This window comes from Lutra lutra, chromosome 6, assembly GCF_902655055.1.
Source record: "Lutra lutra chromosome 6, mLutLut1.2, whole genome shotgun sequence".
NCBI lineage: Eukaryota > Metazoa > Chordata > Mammalia > Carnivora > Mustelidae > Lutra > Lutra lutra.
The window spans coordinates 102866123-102887051 of record NC_062283.1 but is presented as its reverse complement, the minus strand read 5'-3'; the positions used below and the strand labels follow the sequence as shown (position 1 = coordinate 102887051).

The 20929-nt window shown below is 35.8% G+C and overlaps 1 pseudogene; it reads right to left on the bottom strand.

Moving 5' to 3' along the window:
* Positions 1-9087: 9087 nt before the first annotated feature.
* On the bottom strand, positions 9088-9207 carry LOC125103405 (uncharacterized; annotated as a pseudogene).
* Between the last annotated feature and the right edge of the window lie 11722 nt (positions 9208-20929).

Here is a 20929-nt window from a genome sequence, read left to right as displayed (position 1 = left end):
TCTTTCTTTTTTTTTTTAAGTATTACTTTTTTACAGCAAGAAAAGTATATAACTTTTGTAAGCACTTGGCAATTTCTATGCTGGGATTGACTAAACAAATTTATGACTAAATAAAAATGAGGCTGTGGTAGAAGGAAGAAAAAAACAGAACTGATCCCAGACTAATTATCTTTAAAGAGCAAAAAATTCAGTCCTTTCTGGAATTTTTAAATATCTTTTTTCCTATGATTAAGAGACAGAATACACATTAGGTTTTTTAAGTTGACAATTAAAATTTGGCAACTAAACCTAAAGCTGGTAACTTAAAACATATGTACAAATATTTGACAATAATCAAATATTAACATATATATAATACATGCCATGTTTGGACATAAATCATTTAAAAATTAAAATGCTAAGGCTGATGATTAAAATGAGGGGTCATTCTGATATTTGAATAAAATAATTACAATATCAAAAATTCAAATTAAATTTATAAAGAAAGGTGCCAGTTCCTATCTATAAACTCGTATCTTAAAAATGGTGGGGCCAAGAAGGGAATGGCATTATATATATTCAAAGTATTGAAAGGGTAAAATCTGTAGCCAAGAATACCTGATAGCCAGCAAGGCTATTATCCAGAATAGAAAAAGGGATAAAAGAATTTCTCAGACAAACAAAAACTAAAGGATTTCATGACCACTAGAACTGTAGCGTCAATTTTATTGTAGGGCTATCAGCTCTACAATAAATATTAAGGGGGACTCTTTGAGTGGAAAAAGACCATAAGTGATAGTATGAAAAGTAAAAAACACAAAAACAGTAAAAGTAAGTATTTTCATGAAAATTAATAATGGGATTCATAAAATAAAAGGATGTAAGATATGACACCATATACTTAAAATATGGGAGGGAGAGGAGTAAAGAATGGGTTTAAACTTAAATGGCCAATAACTGAATATAGATTGCTATATGCAGAAGATATTTTAAACAAACCTAATGGTCACCACAAATGAAAAACCACTAATAAATATGCAAAGAATAAAGAGAAAGGAATACAATATGTCACTAAAGAAAGCCAACAAACCATGAAAGAGAGCAAAAGAAAGGATCAAAGAAAATCTGTAGAAACAACCATGAAGTAAGTAACTAAATGGCAATAAATACTTATTTATCAATAATTACTTTGAATGTAAATGGGTTAAGTGCTCCAATCAAAAGATAGGATGACAGAGTGAATAATAAGACAAGACCCATTTCTATGCTGCCTACAAGGGACTCATTTCAGACCTAAAGACACATTCACATTGAAAATGAGGGGATAAAAAATGTTTATCACACAAATGGATGCCAAAAGAGAGCTAAGGTAGCAATACTTATATTGGACAAAGTTGATTTTATTTTTATTTATTTACTTATTTTTAAACATTTATATATTTATTTTAGAGAGAGAGCCAGGGAGGAACAGAGGGAATGAGAGAGAGAGGTAGAGAAGCAGACTCCCACTTAGTGAAGACCCTGATGTGGAGCTTGATCCCTAGGTCCTGAGATCATGACCTGAGCCAAAACCAAGAGTTGGAGGCTTAACTGACTGAGCCACCCACATGTCCCCCAAATACACTTTAAAACAAAGACCGTAAGAAGAGATAAAAAAGGACACAATCCAAGAAGAAGTTATAATAACTGTAAATATTTATATGCCCAAAATGGGAGCACCCAAATACATAAAGCAGTTAATAACAAACATAAAAGAAATAATCAATAGTAATTGAATAATAGTAGGGGACTTTAACACCCCACTTACACTGGTGGACAGATCATCCAAATAGAAAACCAACAAGGAAATGGTGGCTTTGAATGACACACTGGACCAGATGGATTCAGCAGACATATTCAGAACATTCTATCCTAAAACAGCAGAATACCCATTCTTTTCAAATGCACATGCAACATTTTCCTGAACTGATAACATAGGAGGCCAAAAACAAGTCTAACAAATTAAAAAAGATCGTGCTCATACCATGCATCTTTTCTGACTACAATGCTATAAAACTAGAAATAAACCACAAAAAAAGTCTGAAAAGACCATAAATACATGGAAGTTCAACACCATGCCACTAAACAATGAATGGGCCAACCAAGAAATCCAAGAAGAAATACAAAATTACATGGAAACAAATGAAAATGAAAATACAACAATCCAAAATCTTTTGAGATGCAATAAAAGTGGTTCTAAGAGGGAAGTTTATAGCAACACAGACCTAACTCAAGAAGCAAGAAAAATCTCAAATAAACAACCTAACCTTATACCTAAAGGACCTAGAAAAAGAAGAACAAATAAAACCCACCCCCCCCCAAAAGGAAGGAAGTAATAAAGATTAGAGCAGAGATAAATGATATAGAAACCAAAACCAAAACCAAACCAGACAACAACACCCCACGCCATACACACAACAAACAATAGAATAGATCAATAAAACCAGGAGCTTATTCTTTGGAAAAGATCAATAAAATTGATAAACTTCTAACAAGACTCATTACAAAAGAAGAGAGATGACCCAAATATACAAAATTTCTAACAAAATAGGAGAAATAACATCATCACAGAAATATAGATATTTTTTACAGAATATTATGGAAATCTATATGCCAGCAAATTGGACAACTTAGAAGAAATGGATAAATTTCTAGGAACATATAACCTACCAAAACTGAACTAGGAAGAAATAGAAAATTCGAACATACCAATTACTAGCAATGAAATTAAATCGGTAATCAAAAAACTCCCCAAAACAAAATCTGGGATTAAACAGCTTCACAGGTGAATTCTACCAAACATTTAAGAAGAGTTAAAATCCAGTCTTCTCAAACAAGTCAAAAAATACAAGAGGAAGGAAAACTTCCAAATTTATTTTATGAAACCAATATTACCCTGATACCAAAACCAGATAAAAGATACCACAAACAAACAAACAAACTATAGGCCAATATCTCTCATGAATATAGATGAAAAGATCCCCAACAAAATATTAGCAAACCAAATCCAACAATACATAAAAGATCATACACTACAATCAAGTGACATTTATTGCTGGGTTGCAAGGGTGGTTCAATATTCACAAATCAATCAACATGATACATCATATTAATAAGGGATAAAAGCCATATGACCATTTCAATAGATGTAGAAAAAGCATTTGACAAAGAACAACCTCCACTCATGATAAAACCCCTTAACAAAGTAGGTCTAGAGGGACCATACTTCAACATAACAAAGTCCTTATATGAAAAACTTGTAGGCAACATCATACCCAATGGTGAAAACCTGAGAGTTTTTCCCCTATGATCAGGAACAAGACAAGGATGTCCCCTCTCATGACTTTTATTCAACTTAGTACTGGAAGTCCTAGCCACAGAAATTAGACATGAAAAAGGAATAGAAGGCATCCATATTGGAAGGAAGAAGCAAAACTTTCACTATTTGCAGATGACATGTTATTATATATATGGAAAACCTAAAGAAGGCACCAAAAAACTATTAGAACTGATAAATGAATTCAGTAAGGTTTCAGGATATAAAAATCAATGTACAAAAATCTGTTGCATTCCTATACACTAATAATGAAGCATCAGAAAGTGAAATTGAGAGAGTAATCCCATTTACAATTGCACCAAAACCAGTAAAACTCTTAGGAATAAACTTAACCAAGGAGGTGAAAGACCTGTACTCTGAAAACTGTAAAACACTGATGAAAGAAACTCAAACCTACAAAGAGAAATGAAAAGACATGCCCTGCTTATGGATGGGAAGAACAAATATTGTTAAAATGTCTATATTATCCAAAGCAGTCTACAGATTTAATGCAATCCCTATCAAAACACCAATGGCATTTTCCACAGAACTAGAAAAAATAATCCTAAATTTGTATGGATCTACAGAAGACCTTGAATAGCCAAAGCAATCTTGAAAAAGAAAAAGGTGGATGTATCACAATTCCAGATTTCAAGTAATGTTGCAAAGTAGTAGTAACTAAACAGTATGGTACTGGAATAAAAATAGACACATAGATCAATGGAATAGAATAAAAACCCAGAAAAGGACAGTCTCCTCAACAAACGGTGCTGGGAAAACTGGACAGATACATGGAAAAGAATGAAACTGGACCACTCTCTTTCACCATACACAAAAGTAAATTAAAAACCTAAGTGTGAGAAAAGAAACCTTCACAATCTTTGAAGAGAGTGCTGGCAGTAATCTCTAACATTGGGCATAGCAACATTTTTCTAGATATATGAGGCAAGAGAAATAAAAGCAAAAACAAACTATTGGGGCTACATCAAAATAAAAAGTTTCAGCATAGCAAAGGAAACTATCAAGAAAACTAAGAGACAGCCTACTGAATGAGAGAAGATATTTGCGAATGATGTATCTGATTAAGGGTTACTATCCAAAATATATAGAGAACTTATACAACTCCACATTAAAAAACAACAACAACAACAAAAAACAAAACCCAAGTTATCCAAGAAAGAATGGGCAAAAGACATGAACATACAATTCTCCAAAGAAGACATGCAGATGGCCAACAAACACATAAAAAGATGCTGAGCATCAGTCATCATCAGGGAAATGCAAATCAAAACTACAATGAGATATCACCTCATGCCTATCTGAATGGCTAAGATAAAAAACATAAGAAACCACAAGTGTTAGTGAGGATGTGGAGAAAAAGAAACCCCTCTGCATTGTTGGTGGGGATGTAAATTCTTACAGCCACTTTGGAAGACAGTATAGAGGTTCCTCAAAAAATTAAAATTAGAACTACCCTATCATCCAGTAATTGCACCACTGAGTATTTATCCCCAAAATACAAAAATACTAACTCAAATAGATACATGTTCCATTATGTTTGTTTCAGCAATACTCAGAATAGTCAAACTATGGACCAGTCTAAGTGTCCAGCGATAGATGAATGAATGAAAAAGATGTGATTTTACACACACACGCACACACACACACACACACACACTGGACTATTATTCAACCATAAGAAAGAATGAAATCTTGCCATTTGCAACATGGATAGAGTTAGAGAGTATAATATTTAGTGAAATAAGTCAGTCAGAAAAGGACAAATATTACAAGATTTAACTCATGTAGGATTTAAGAAACAAAACAGGTGAACATAGGGAGAAAAAAGAGAGGAAAACCATAAGTCAGACACCCACACCCCTGCTTTTTGGAGAGAAGCAAGGGGGAGGGGCAGAGGAAGAAGAAAGGAGAGAGATCTTAAGCATGCTCCATGCCCAGCTCAGAGCCCAAAACAGCACTCAGTTTCACGACACTGAGGTCATGACCTGAACTGATATGAAGAGTCAGATGCTTAGGTGACTGGGCCACTCAGGCACCCCAAGACTCTTAACTATAATGAACAAACCAAGGGTTGTTGGAGGGAGTTTGGGTGGCAGATGGGTTAAATGGGTAATAGGTATTAAGGCAGGCACCTGTTGTGATGAGCACTGGGTGTTGTATGTAAGTGATGAATCGCTAAATTCTACTCCTGAAATCAGTATTACACCAAATGTTAACTAACCAGAATTTAATTAAAAACTTGAAAGAAATAAAAAAGAAACACAACAGGTAAGCAAAAGAAAAAAAAAAAAGGGAGAAAGGCAAACCAAGAAACAGACTGTTAACTATAGAGAACAAACTGATGTTACCAGAGGGGAGGTGGTGGGTGGATGAGGGAAATAAAGGATGGAGATTAAAGAGTATACTTATCTTGATGAAATAAATACAATACAATACAATACAATACAATACAATGATAATAAAGTAAAATAAATTTAAAAGTGGGGCCAGAGATGGCACTACCTTTTAAGAAGTGTTCTAAAATTTGTGAATTTGACACAGTGTTGAATAGGCTGATAATTTGCAAAGACACATGCTGACTTATCCAAACATTCCCCAAGTCATATCTCTACATCTTTTATTCTCATGTTGGTCATTAACCTGGAGTGTCTCTACCCATAAATGTTTGTGTTTATGTCACCTCTGTGAACCTTCCCTATGGAATTAATTGCTCCTTCTTTAGTATTTCCACTTATACAATCTGGCCTGTATTCTAGTGTTAATATATATATACTTGTCTGTCCCTACCATAGATGTATGTTCCAAGGTAGGAAGTTTTGCCCCAAGTTTTATCACTTATTCTTGGTAGCAACTAGCATATGTTATATACATGATAAACACTAGATAACTATTTGTTGGAAGAATAAACATAAAGGGTCATTACACAATTAATCAACTGGATAAAATCACATTGAAATCATATGAGGTTCTGATTGGATGTGATTCTCTTGTCATTCTGCTCATGAAATGATATTTAGTATGCCCTTAGGTATAGATGGTGCTATGCTGACTTGCTGAATCTAATTAGTATATCAATTCCATTTTAATTTTGTGAGATGCATCCAAGATATATCTTAACCCATAATTGGAATTAAATTCTCATAACATTTTGTTAAGAAGCATGTCAAACTCACATTTCATTTTATTTTTTTTTATTTTTTAAAGATTTTATTTATTTATTTGACAGAGAGAGAGAGATCACAAGTAGGCAGACAGGCAGGCAGAGAGAGAGGGGGAAGCAGGCTTCCCGCTGAGCAGAGAGCCCGATGTGGGGCTCGATCCCAGAACCCTGAGATCATGACCTGAGCCGAAGGCAGCGGCTTAATCCACTGAGCCACCCAGGTGCCCCTCACATCTCATTTTAAATGAGAGAGCTTCATGATCTTGCAACTGGACTTTCTCAGAGCTCTCTAAAATATTGGTAGGACAGTGCATAGAAGAGGGTATCCAGTTTTGATGGAGGACAACTCGGAAATGTGCAAGTTTTCATTTTGAACTAATTTCACATGTCTTTTGACAGGTAGACCTATATAATGCTGAGGTTTTGAGGAACCCAAATGTAAGAATAATCTGAAAAGGAAAAAGTAATTTAATTTATATTTTTTCCACCTAAATACTCCTCCATTTATCAACATTAATGTATCCTCTGTCATCCGTATTTACTAATAGTAGAGTTCCAGAAGATAGAATATAAATTATTTCCATAAACCCATTGACTTTCACCTTCACTGAACTTCAGCTCTCTGAGGACATAAAGCCATCTAGTCTCAGTGATGCCTCTCCATCAACAAAACCATACATCATCTGAAATTATATCTCATCCTGAGTTATGCTTCACCATTTGGGGTTATGCTACTCTACAGTGGTAAATTCTGGAACATAATGATAACTATAATTTATCAAGTGGATACTATATTGGAGACCCTGACCTAAATACTTTACACATATTCACTTATGGATTTTCAAAAACCATCCTATTTACCCCAATCCCACAATTACTGAGGCAGAGATAGGATTTGGCCCCTGAAAGTCTGCCTTCAGGACATGTGTATTGTGTATGTTGCCTGTCAATGAAGTAACCTCATTTGATTTAAGATTCTCTGACTACCACTTCTCCCAGCTCATTCCTTATCCTGCTTGTAGCCTTCAGTATGTCATCTAGCAACTCGTTCCTCTTTCTTTCTAATCCTTTCCCATTCTGTTTCACGTAGGATGGATTCACTTATCATCCAATGCAACTGTGCACTTGCTATTATCCAGAAATTTCTGCCCCAAACCTTTTATCCCCTATCTCCTGCCCCAAATCTAGGCAACTAGTCAATCACTTCATCAGTTCTCCTTCTTAGGATCCAACACTTGGTCACAAAATTGAGTTGAGTAAATGCATTAAAAATTGAAGCTCTCTAACTCTATTTAGGTTCTTATTATTGCTTAGTAAACTGTTAATTCTGTCCCTTGACTCTTCTCTCTAATCTCCCTTTAGGGCAAATACACATAAACTTTTCCGTGTTTGTTAAGGCCTCAATGTTCTCAATACCTATCTCACAAACAGCAGATAAACTTAATTCTTATTTTACTGAGAAATTTGTGTATGCTTACCTTTTCAGCCTCACAGTTTTTCTATTTAATTTCCCACCTTTTTTTTAAGAGAGGAAGAGAGAAAGAGAGAGGAAAAGAGAACTCCAAGCAGGCTCTACATCCAGTGTAGAGCCCAATGTGGGGCTTATTCTCAAAACCCTGAGATGATGACCTGAGGCAAAATCAAGAGTCAGATGCTCAACTGACTCAACTGACTGAGCCATCTAGGTGCCCCTTAATATCCCTTTTTAGCCCTAGTCTTGGAAGTAGAAAGATTCTTCCATTTTAAGGTTGATTGCTTTACCTGTACTTTTGGTCTGTTCCCACATAGGTTCTTCTAGGAAGTTGTTTATCAGTTATGCTCTCCTGATTTTCCATCTTCCAACTGTCTTTTATTACTAATTTTTCCCTCTCAGCAAATTAACTCATTTGAGCAATCTTTATTCTAGGAACAAAGCAGAGTAGAACACTTCTATACTTTGATCCTCTACATTTTAATTTACCTGTCTCATCTCCAGCGCTTGTTTCTTGAACAATTTCTTGAAAGAGTAGTTTACTTTCATTACCTTTTCTTAGGATAATTGGCCTAAGGCATTCATTTCAAATCCTTTTTTCTCATCTTGATCCCTGTTTAGTCTTCTAAAAGTGGGAATCTTGGTCCTTGGTTGTAGAAAACTGTAACTTGTCCTATTGCTCCAGATGCATGGGAGCAGAGAGACTAGAAAATAAGAACACAAAGCAATCCTAAAGAAAAGGCCATGAGAGGAATCTCTCAAATATAGGCTGTTTACAAATAATTAAGAACATTTAGCACCTCTAAAACCTTTCTACTAGCACTGAAGACCACCTGTATCTTGGCCTTGACACTAAGTGATGAAGGAAATGGGGCCTTGAACTCCCTCTTTAGATAGGAGAGTAACACTGGTTTTAGGGTTGTTCCAAAGCTAACAAGTCCCAAGCAATAAAGGATCATTTGCCCAGGAATCCATCTGACTGCCTGATGGCTGACTTGAAATTATACCAGTTTCCAGGGCTTCTACTGGATGGGCTCATATATCTGAAACAATATGAACAAGCAGTCCATCTGAAACTCCAAAGGATATAGGTGTGAGTGAAAAGACTTGTTAAGGCCATACTTTGTTATCTTTATTTGTGTGTTATCCTTATACAGGGGCCATGCTAATTTTCTATGTATTGTTCCAATTTTAGTGTATATATTGCCAAAGTGAGCACATAATTTGTTAACTTTAATTTTATGTGTTTATTAAAGCTCTCATTTTACTTCAGGTCCCTAGCCTTTTTTGGGACAACTCTGAGGTATAACTTATCCTTTGAGTTTTCCTTGCAAAAGGCTGTAGCTGGGTTAAATCCTAACATGAGGTTAAATTTACTTCATATAACAAATATTTATGCCTTACTTTTAGAATTATTTTTAAAAACCCAGGAATTTGCCATTTTGGGGGAAAAAGAAGAATCCTTCCTGATTCTTTCTATACCTGCCTTGATCTTGAGATCTAAGAAGGAATGTAATGGGCTTCATGGCTTATACAACTGGGAACACTGACATAAGAAGAAAAGAAAACTTTAAGATGTATTATAGGAGGTGAGGTACTTCTACTTATAGCACATGAGCTAGCACAGCTCATGGCAAATCATTTTTTAATTCCATAAAGTGCAGCTTCCTTCATGGTAAGAGCATTAGCAATCTTTAAATGAATGATGCCAAATCTCTCAAATGTCTATAGTCTTTACCTAAATTTACATCTGTTACCCAGGGTATTCTATAATGTATCAAGTGGATTGTCATAACATCTATTATAAACTGTGATAAAAATTTCAGTGAGCTGTCAAATCTTTTTGAAATCTGAAGACCTTTGTGGCTAAAACTAATGTGTTAACATTTGATGAGTTGATAATCAAGACATTGGCATTCACTCAAAACCTTGGAATTAGTACTTCTCACTAATTTTTCAATAGAAAAAAATAAGTTCTATCATGGACATAATTTTTAAAAAATGGAGCCTTTGTAAATAAAAGTACACCAAAACACAGCTTAGGCAATTGCCATTCAAACTAAAAATATGCCACCACCAAACCTGTTATGGCAGAGATATACTGGTAACTAACTTGATAAACATATTTTTGAACAACTCTTCTATTTTCTATCATGCAAGTTTTATCATCATTTAGTAAAAAACAAAAGCCATTACCTTGACTGAATGCAGTCACTCGCCTTACTGCTGTATTAAAATATGACTCTGTTCTCAGGATTGCTTTGCAGTTATTAGTATGCAGTAAATGGCTTAAACTGTATAAATTTAATTCTAGAGATAAGAAAGTATCTTGAATTAAGTGTGGCTTTGCCATTAATATCACCTTCAGTCAGCCCAATTTGGTATGTGGCTTCAGACAATTCACTTTAGGAATTCAACTTCATTATTTACCGGCAAAATTTCATTTTTCATGAATTTACGTTACTTATCTGCAAAATAGAGGGACTGAATTAGGTATTCTCTAAGTTGCCTTCCCCCTGTGAGTATAAAAACAATTATTAACTAGGATATATTTTTGTTATCAGTTTGCAGAAGAGGAATGTGAAACTGAGGTACACAAAATTTGAAGTGCCCCTTGTGATACCATTGTGTGTTCGGTATGGAATAGCTTCTTTACAAAGTAGGGAGGCTAAAGAGAATTGCTTTGGTACAATTTCAAATGTCAACAATGATTTAAGAGAACTGTTTTCAGGCATTATTTCCCTTTATTACTGAATGAAAGTTATTCAGATGCTTATTGAGATGACCTAAGAATCAGGAGAGAAAACAGTGAATCATTGGTGAAGAAGAAATGAATCTTAAAGAGAATTCTAATAAAGCAGCATTTATCATTCTTTCTTCTTCATATATATACTCTGTCTGAATGCACATTAGCCTCTTCCTTAGTGTCACTGACGTAGCTTTGAGATGGCATTCTTCTTTAACTGAGCATTGTGAATGAAATTCAGGTCCTTGTGATGAAATAAGATTATCAAAATTTACAGCTTTCCTCTCCCTCGACTATGCTTTAGTCAATATGTAGATAGAACCTGATGCATGAATTAATATCTTAGTATGGTAAGATTGAGCAAATCAGGAATCTCCCCTGGTTTGGTCATTCTATTTTCTTTAGATCCTTGATCTGGTAAATTGTTTTCTTGTCTGCATTTTTTGGTGCTTTCCTTTTATCTTCTCTTTGGGTCTCCTTTGCAGCCCTTTGTCATCCCACCAGTTTTCCTGAGCTCTTTAACATAAAGTGATCTACTAAAGTAATTTGTATTAATTTTTTAACACATTCAATATGTACAATTTTATTGGTCATAAATAAATAAATAATGAGAGTGGTCAACTTAATCAAATTACATGGTCTTTAGAATGTTTCTAGGCAAGAAACAATATTTAGACCCTGTACTCATTGACTGTAGAGGTGGTTCAGTCTCTGGGAGGTAGAACCCTGCAACATTATGAAGTATATACTATAATGATTCTCCTAGTTCTTCCCAAAAGTTCATACCATTATTTACTCAGATGATTATACAGTGAAGAAAGGACGATACCCAGACATTTCCAGGGCTGTTGAACACAGGAGACTTGAAATGTCACCATGACTTCCCTTTTAGGGAGATGACAAGGTAAGGGGGCCTATGCAATAAATAGGACGCTTAACAATATCTAGTTTATAGTGGGTCCTTTGGGTCTGTGTCCTCACTCTGGTCATTGCCCCATACCTGAATGTTTAATTAGGACTGACATATTTGACAGTTGAAGAAAACCTTACACTGAGTCCACCTGGGGTTGGTGGTGGTCATGCCATCATATTAAGTAAGGCCAAGTGGAAACCTCCACTTTGCTAAAGTAGAATTTTGAAAAAAATTATACAAACTGCTATATCTAGCCAAGATACAGCAGTAAGGATCAATTTAAAGAACTAAAAGAACTGAAAGAACTAAAAAGCTAAATGAAATATATGAAACAGACAAGGAAGGCTATCAGACAAGGAAGGACAGTGGTTCCCAAAAGAAGGGAAACAAATGTGGCAAATGTTACAATCACCCCACCTTTCTGCCTGGATCGAGTTTCCAGGCTGCTGTGCAGAGGTGGAGAACCAGGTGCAGTCCAACTGTCTTTCTGAGTTGAGGAGACAACGGTGGCAGGAAAGGGAAGCCCAAGGTAGCTAGAATTCTCAGTGCAAATACTGGAGAGTGGAAAGTATTGCAGAGAGAGAGAGCTCCAGTGATTCACAGATGGCATCCAGCAAGTCTTCAACATGTGAGGAAACTATCTGAGGCTGGGGAAGTACTACCCAAAAGGAGCAATATACAGAGATCCCAAGAAGCTGGGAAGAGATTGTGTTCCCAACAGCCAGAGTAGAAAACTTTGTGCCTCATGGTGTACACGGTGGAATATTCAGAAGAACGTTGTCTCAGTAGTGGCTAAAAATTAATCCTAGACTAAATACTGCACTGCACCCACCTCAAAAGACTTCAAAGGCAAGTCTCAAGAAGATTAAACTCTTTCCAAGTACGTTAATTGCTTTACAGAACAAAGCTCTAGAATTTCTCTCTCCCTCTCCCTCCCTTTCTATGTCTATATGTCTATATATATATAACTTTAGCACATATTGTTTTTAATGATTTAATATGCATCCTTTCCTTAGACTTACATTTTGCATTTTAAAGAGAAGATTGCCTCTAATTGTAGATTATCTAGAAATGAGACATCTTGAGGAGTTGTTCACACGAAGAGGCCCTGTACTCACCCCACATGGAACTTTGGTTATTACACTTGATACCAATCTATGACCCCACATCAGATCTACTGAATCACAATCTCCTGATATTAAAAAAATTAAAGCTCATAAGTTGATTTTAATGATTAGCTTTCTTTTTTAAATTTTATTTTTAATAAATTTATTTAAATTCAATTAACATATAGTCTAATATTAGTTTCAGAGGTACAGTTCAGTGACTCATCAGTTGCATATTATCACCCAGTACTCGTTACATCACTTGCCTTCCTTAATGCCCATCACCCAGTTATACCAACCCTCTGATTAGCTTTCGTTGAGAACTTTGATACTCATGTCTGTGCATTTTACCCATCATAATAAAATGCACACAGTTTAGACAATAGTCCTGATTCTCAGACATCCTTAACTTGCCTATTGTGGGATTACTCTAGGATGTGAGAAGCTCTGGGGTCTTTGCTTACAGAGACCACTCATTAATTGACTTATTCATTCAATATATATTTTTTGAACATATTGAGCAAGGCCTTGTGCTGTACTATGAGGATATGAAGATAAGTAAAATTGATGTCTGATTGTGAAGAGCTCACAGATTAATGGGAAATAATGTATAGATACAGCTAAAAGTTATGTAATATAGCTATGTATAAAAGACATCAATTGAAATCTGAAATCTATTTTTATTTTTTATTTATATTATATTATTTTTATTTATATTTATATTATATATATTTTATTTATATTATATTAAAATATAATATATTTTATATATATATTATATTTAAGTTTTATTTATATAAACTTAAATTTGGAATACTTCTAAAAATACTCCTTATACTGAAAAAAGGGAGATTTTTCTTTCACATTTAGCATAGTTTATAAAGTAATACTTCAATTTTTTTTATGCTTTTCATGTTGTTGTGAGTAGTTCTGTATAAACCCATGAAATATATTTAAGAGTAGTGTTGCTGGAAATAAAACCAAATGAAGTTTCATGTTTTCCCCCAAAATATGGCCAGAGTGAATATGTTCCAAATTGAATTACTCCATAAATAATAGCCAGAATCTTAGATAAAGATTGACTTCCAAATATTAAAAATTAATATGTGAATAATTTTGATTAAATGTAACATAGTTTGGCAGATTTTGTATGAGCTGGCCATGCTTTTCAAATAGGTGTGTAACTCCCCTTTATTTTATTTTTAATTTTTTCCATAAACTCCCCTTAAACACAAGATTTCATAGGCAAAAATTTCCACATTATATAAATGACTCAAAGTCATATGGCTGAGTCATCTAGAGAATGGGAATTCAGCTTTTCCAGGTTTTATCTTTACCTAAGGTATGTGGACCAAGTCATTATCTCCTAGCCAGAGCAATCTTTTGGTATTACTAAGCAATATGAGCATTTAGAACAGATCAGAATATTCATTGTTTTGTTAGAAATCACCTAATTCATGTTAATTTTCAAAGGAGGTTACATTGTTTACCAATCCGAGGGGGGGAAAAAAAAACTGTCAGACATTTTGATAAGACATTTTAGAGGTAGCTCTTTTCCAAATGATAGAGATAAATTATAAATGGAAGGAATGAAGACCTTGAAGATGAAAAGATTGGCCTGAAATTGTCATACAAATGTTGCCAAATGACCCAACCCTGTTTAAATTCAATTTCTAATTATGTAAACTTTTATTGCATGTACTTTATTTCACTGTGCATGGGTACCTAAGAAAAGTTAACTCAATCAGAACCAAAGAGGGAGATCATTATGTGGTGTGACAATCTGACCCTAAAACCCAAAGACAAGTAAGGAGAGCTTTTCTTATGAGTAAGTTGTATGGACTGTTGTGGGGAGGAAAAAAAAAAGCCTTACTTTCATCAGCATGAATTATTCACCTTCAACATTAAATACACAAAATATTGCAGTCAAAAGTCAAAGATAAAGGAGATTTCATTTAATTAGTGATTGTTTTCTGCTGACTCTTTTCTCTCTCTTAAATGATCTCCTGATTTTTGATTATCATCTGCATGATTTTCAGATATCATATTAAATGTCATCTCTTCAGAGAGACCTTCCTTAACCTCCTGTTGAGAGGGGAAAAAAGAAAGAAAGGAAGAAAACAAGACCCAAGGAATATTGTTGTGCAAAAGTAACCCTGAGTATGTACAGATAGACAGCCAGTGGCTACAGAGCGGTAATGGATTTTCAGCTCTTTTTTATATGGAAAAATTTGTTGTTATACATTATTTCCATTAACTACAGTTGCTATACATTATCCTAGTTTTAGTAAAGAGTTGGTAGATATTCTAGGATTTTGATAGATTCCTGCCTCATGTTGAGGTCTTTTACCCATTTCGAGTTGATCTTTGCATATATATGGTGTAAGAGAATGGTTAAGTTTCATTCTTCTGTACATAGCTGTCCAATTTTCCCAGCACCATTTATTGAACAGACTGTCTTTTTTCCACTGGATATTTTTTTCCTGCTTTGTTGAAGATTATTTGACCATAGAGTTGAGGGTCCATATCTGGACTCTTTACACTGTTCCACTGGTCTATGTGTCTGTTTTTGTGCCAGTACCATGCTGTCACAGTGATCAAAGCTTTGTAGTAAAGCTTGAAATCAGGCAACATGATGTCCCCAGCTTTATTTTTCTTTTTCAACATTTCCTTAGCAATTTGGGGTCTTTTCTGGTTCTATACAAATTTTAGGATTGTTTATTCCTGCACTTTGAAAAATGCTGGTGGAATTTTGATCAGGATGGCGTTGAAAGTATAGATTGCTCTGGGCAGTATAGACATTTTAACAATGTTTATTCTTCTGATCCATGAGCATGGAATGCTTTTCCATCTTTTTGTGTTTTCTTCAATTTCTTTCATGAGTGTTCTGTATTTCCTCGAGTATAGATTTGGTTCCTCGTTTACCTCTTTGGTTAGGATTATTCCCAGGTATCTTATGGTTCTTGGTGCTATAGTAAATGGAATTGATTCCCTAATTTCCCTTTCTATATTTTCATTGTTAGTGTATAAGAAAGCAACTGATTTCTGTGCACTGATTTTGTATCCTGCCACATTACTGAATTGCTGTATGAGTTTTAGTAATTTGGGGGTGGAGTCTTTTGGGTTTTCCATATAAAGTATCATGTCATCTGAGAAGAGAGAGTTTGACTTCTTCTTTGCCAATTTTTTTTTAAAGATTTTATTTATTTATTTGACAGATCACAAGTAGGCAGAGAGGCAGGCAGAGAAAGAGAGATGGGGAAACAGTCTCCTCACCTAGCAGAGAGCCTGATGCGGGACCTGATCCCAGGACTCTGGGATCATGACCTGAGCCAAAGGCAGAAGCTTTAACCCACTGAGCCACTGAGGCGCCCCCTTCTTTGCCAATTTGAATACCTTTTATTTCTTTTTGTTTTCTGAGTCTCTTGCTAGGACTTCTAGTACTATGTTGAATAACAGTGGCAAGAGTGGGCATCCTTGTCGTGTTTCTGATCGTAAAGAGAAAGTTGTCAGCTTTTCCCCATTGAGAATGATATTTTATGTAATTCTTTAGCAGTACCGTCTATGGTTGCCTTTGACGTGTAACTTGGCATTTGATTTGTCACATCCTTCTACATTCCTCAGTGAGGTTAGGTTAAGTTCTTTTTCCCACACAGCTAAATTAACCATCCAGCTGTTTCTCGTATGACTTCATTTTAATTTTCTTCATACCATTTTTTGTTTTCTGATATATTCTTAATTTTTTTGGTTTATTTGTCTCTCTCTATATATTAGACTGTAACTTCCAGTGACAATCAATGGATGTATGAATATTTTTGTGAGGTTTTGTTGGAGTCATAAATTCTAAATTAAATACAGAGACAACTATACATATAGAAATTTAGATATATTTAAATTTTTCTTGTTATATATGTAGTAAGTATATATTTGTATAACTAAATATTTGTCAGTAACAAACAAATGCAAATAGCTTTTCAAATGCTAATTAGTAAATGGACAATTTGATATTATTCTCTGAAATTTAAGACTTGTGAAACTCCTAACATGTTTGTTAAATATAAATATATTTTCATTTACTAACAGCTGTAATCAAGATAATAGGCTTTTCTGTAGTTATTACAAAAGCAGCAATTACTTGGCTGTACAAGTTAAGCACAAAAGTGCAATTGCAGCATTTGCCGATCACTTTTCCTCCTTTAAGTCAGAATCTGTCTTGGATACATAATTGATGTTCATTTAAATTCATCCAGATTCAAAAACAATAGTCTAAGAGGAAACCAAGGCGTAATGTTGTTTATTTCACTTTTGGTAGAGCAGAATTGGGAAAATAAGGAAAATAATAAGACAGGAGTCTTGTTTATATTTCTGTCTTTTCAGTTATGAGGTTCTTTTAGATCACTTTGCCTCTTTTATTTTTTCTTCCTAGTGCTGATTGCAGATTTTTCTGTCTGTTTTTGAGTTCTGTATTATCTGTATTGCTGCTGAAGAGGATTTAACTGGCTAAGGTGCAGCCCTTGTTTTGCCCCAACTGTGCTTTTTCATGTCCATTCCTATGTATACTGAATTACTAGTAAATTGGACCTTTAGGAAGAGATCAAGTGCATGTGTGGAAAATTCGCAATTTGGGAAATTCTCTTCTGTTCTCGTATGTGGAATATATATGGAGAAACTGGGCTTTATATGGGCCTTTCAAAAACAACAATGAGAAAAGCACTATCAACATAAATTATAAGATAGTTCAGGTTTATTTTCTATGGTGATAACACACCATAGGCATAAAGAAGACTCCTATATGTTACTAGTAGTACTTAATTCAATTTTCTTTTAAATGTACTTGGTTTTATAGCTTTATTAATCATTATTGAGACCTAGCTATATCCCTATTCTATATCTACATTTGTGTGCGTGTGTGTGTGTGTATACACCTAATACACACAAATATGTGTGTATATATACACATATAATATTGTGTATATGCATACACACATATTGCTACATTGGGCAGACATTTTCAAATAGATATTTTTTATTTGTATGGGTAGGGCAGGCAGAAGAATAGATAAATATTGAGTTCAGTGGGCATTACTTTTAGGGCTTGAAAAAATAATGATGTTTCTGTGTATCCACACTTTTGCCTTACCTCCTTATGTAAATCAAATCATTATCTGAGAAAGAACTACCTGAATACACACACACACACACACACACACACACACACATATGATCTTGGAATTTTTCAGGAATGAAAGTATGAAAGTCCTAGTGTCAATAGATTGTTTACATTTCTTTGCCTGTAAAAAGTTAACTGAATTATAGAAGAGAGGGACCCTGAATGGATTTTGTTTGTGTGTTTAGGTTGTAGATGCCTATGTCAGGACTGGAAATGAAGAGCAATTCCACTTTCTCATAGATTTTGGGGATTATCTATTGTGAGGTTTTCAAAAAATTAAGGATTCAGCAAATTATCTAAACCTTTGACATAGTAATATAGCATCATTTTGAAGGAAAGGGGATCTAAACCATAAAAGGAAAAAAAAAATTGTCAAACAAAAACCTGTGGTGTTTTCACAGTTTGAAGTAAAGAAACTAGCTTTTACAAATACTTTGTTATTATAACTACTACATAATTACTTGCTTATACAAATAGTTACCTTTGTTTCTATTCATTTTGAAAAATTTTAACTTTTAAATTTAAGCAATCTCAGAGTACAAACTAAGGAACAACTCAAAATAGTGATAAATTTTGGGTTTACTAAACTGCACTGAACCTTCACAGTGTTAGAGAAAGAGTAAGAAAAACAGAAAACAAGAAAAAAAGAAAGCAAAGACAGAGAGTGTGCCCCGAGAGAGAGAGGAAACAGGAGAGGCAAAAAGAATGAGAGAGACAGAGAGGTAAAAGGGAAAGATGTTCTCACGAAAAGAAGTATGAGAAGCACTGATATATTCTTTCTTTTCAGGGCTCCTAAGTAGTAACATCAATAAGAATTTCCTGATTGTATACAGAGTGTCAGCAGAGAGCTGTCGCTGTCAGAGTTTTGTGTTTATTGGAGCAGAACAAAGGAATTTGGGGATTGGCCTATTATAGTAGCATCTCCAGTTATTACATTAAGACAAGTGGTAACCTTTAAAGGAAACTTGTGATCATTTGGAAGCTGACATTTGATTTCCCTGTGTACTTAGTCTCTGCTATAGTTTTCTGCCTCTAAACAAAGCAGTGAACAGTGTTCAACTTAAGGTTAGGGCACAGAACAGATGTCTGTCCTATTAAAATAAAAACTGCATCTCAGAAGTTGGCAGGTGGTACTGTTAGTTGCTGGGAAATTTGTGGGGAAAAGATTGAAACTGCCTTCATGAATGGAATATTGAGGAAAGCAATATCAACAGAAATAAAATCAGCCATGGTCATAATGTTCTTAATTGATGAATTACATCAGATTAAATTCCTGTGGGACTTTGGTCTAAGTCAGTATGTTGGATAGTCACATCGAGGACCACCTTCTCCTTTGATGTTTTCTTTAATACTACTTTTTGATTGCCAGTACTTCAGTGTTGGTCATATTTGAGTGCGTCATCAGATATAAATGTTGTTGGCTCTGTTCCTGCCTGTCTCTCCCTCGGTTCTCAAGGCCCTCTCTATTTCCACTTAGATGCTGATGACCCCTGACTTTGTAACTGAAGCTAATCCCCGACCTGGGCTCTGGATCCCTTTCCCTCCTCCCTCCTTGTTTTTAAAATTTATTTTACCCTACTTCTTCCTACTGCTCTGATGACTTCTTCCAAGCAGACTTTCTTTAAACCAGTCAACTAACTCTTCTTTTCTTCTTACTCCCTCTTCAATAACTACATTGTATTTTGACAGCTACCAGGCCTCTTTGGTATGAGACCTGGGCAGGTCACAATGGTGACTGGAGCTTGGGGTTTGGTGATCTGTGGTGACTATGTTGAAATTCTTAATAATTTTATCTTTGAATGGGTGCTCTGTAAATCGGTTGAGATAGTGGATCATGCTTGGGACAATGGATTGTCCTTCGGGGGCTTGGAGCTTTGACTCGTGTGTGAGCTTGCCTCCCGGTCTGTCTCCCGGGAACGCGTTCTCATCAGCTTGCTCCACCACCCTGCACAGGGACGCCTGTTGCTCTGCCCCAGGGGGCAGTCAGGTTGGTTGTGGGGGAAGAGAGAGGCTGCATTTGCTGTTGCCGTCCACCCCTAGTGGTCACCTGGCCATGAGGGGTGGGGGTAAGGTGGCAGCTGTTCTACCTCTGCAGGCAGCACTGCCGGTGAGTTGGGGTGGGGGGTGGGGTGACGTGGCAGGGCCTCTCGCTAACCCCCATTTAGGTACATAGCTCATCCCCACATGGAGAATGCATTTCCTTGGGGGCCCTCGGTCTAAAATGTGTTGGGGCATGGAAAGGAGCTAGACTTTGCTGCACTGCCTGCTTGCATATTCATTTTGTGTTGAGCCCTGCAAATTCTTTTTTTTTTTTTTAAAGATTTTATTTATTTATCTGACAGAGAGAGATCACAAGTAGACAGAGAGGAAGGCAGAGAGAGAGAGAGAGAGGGAAGCAGGCTTCTTGCCGAGCAGAGAGCCCGATGTGGGACTCGATCCCAGGACCCTGAGATCATGACCTGAGCCGAAGGCAGCGGCTTAACCCACTGAGCCACCCAGGCGCCCCGAGCCCTGCAAATTCTTTTTTTTTTTTTTTTAAAGATTTTATTTATTTATTTGACAGACAGAGATCACAAGCATGCAGAGCAGCAGGCAGAGAGAGAGGAGGAAGCAGGCTCCCTGCTGAGCAGAGAGCCCGATGCGGGGCTCGATCCCAGGACCCTGGGATCATGACCTGAGCCGAAGGCAGAGGCTTTAACCCACTGAGCCACCCAGGCACCCCTGCAAATTCTTTTAGCCAGCCCTGACTGGCAGCTCTTCTCTCTAGTATCACTGCAAAACTCAGTGGATGCTCACCATGGCTTCTCCTGCCTAACTTCTCTGGTGTTGGCCACGTCGACCAGGACAACTTCTTTTTCTTCAATCCCTCTCTTCTTCCCCCTTCAGTTGCCACTACAAGTCCTTGTTTTTCCTCTTACTTCTTCTTGTCAGTACGCTTGCAGGATTCTCTTCCTTAGCTGTTGTTCACTGTTAGTGTTTTTTGGGGGAGGGATGTTAGGGATGGGTAG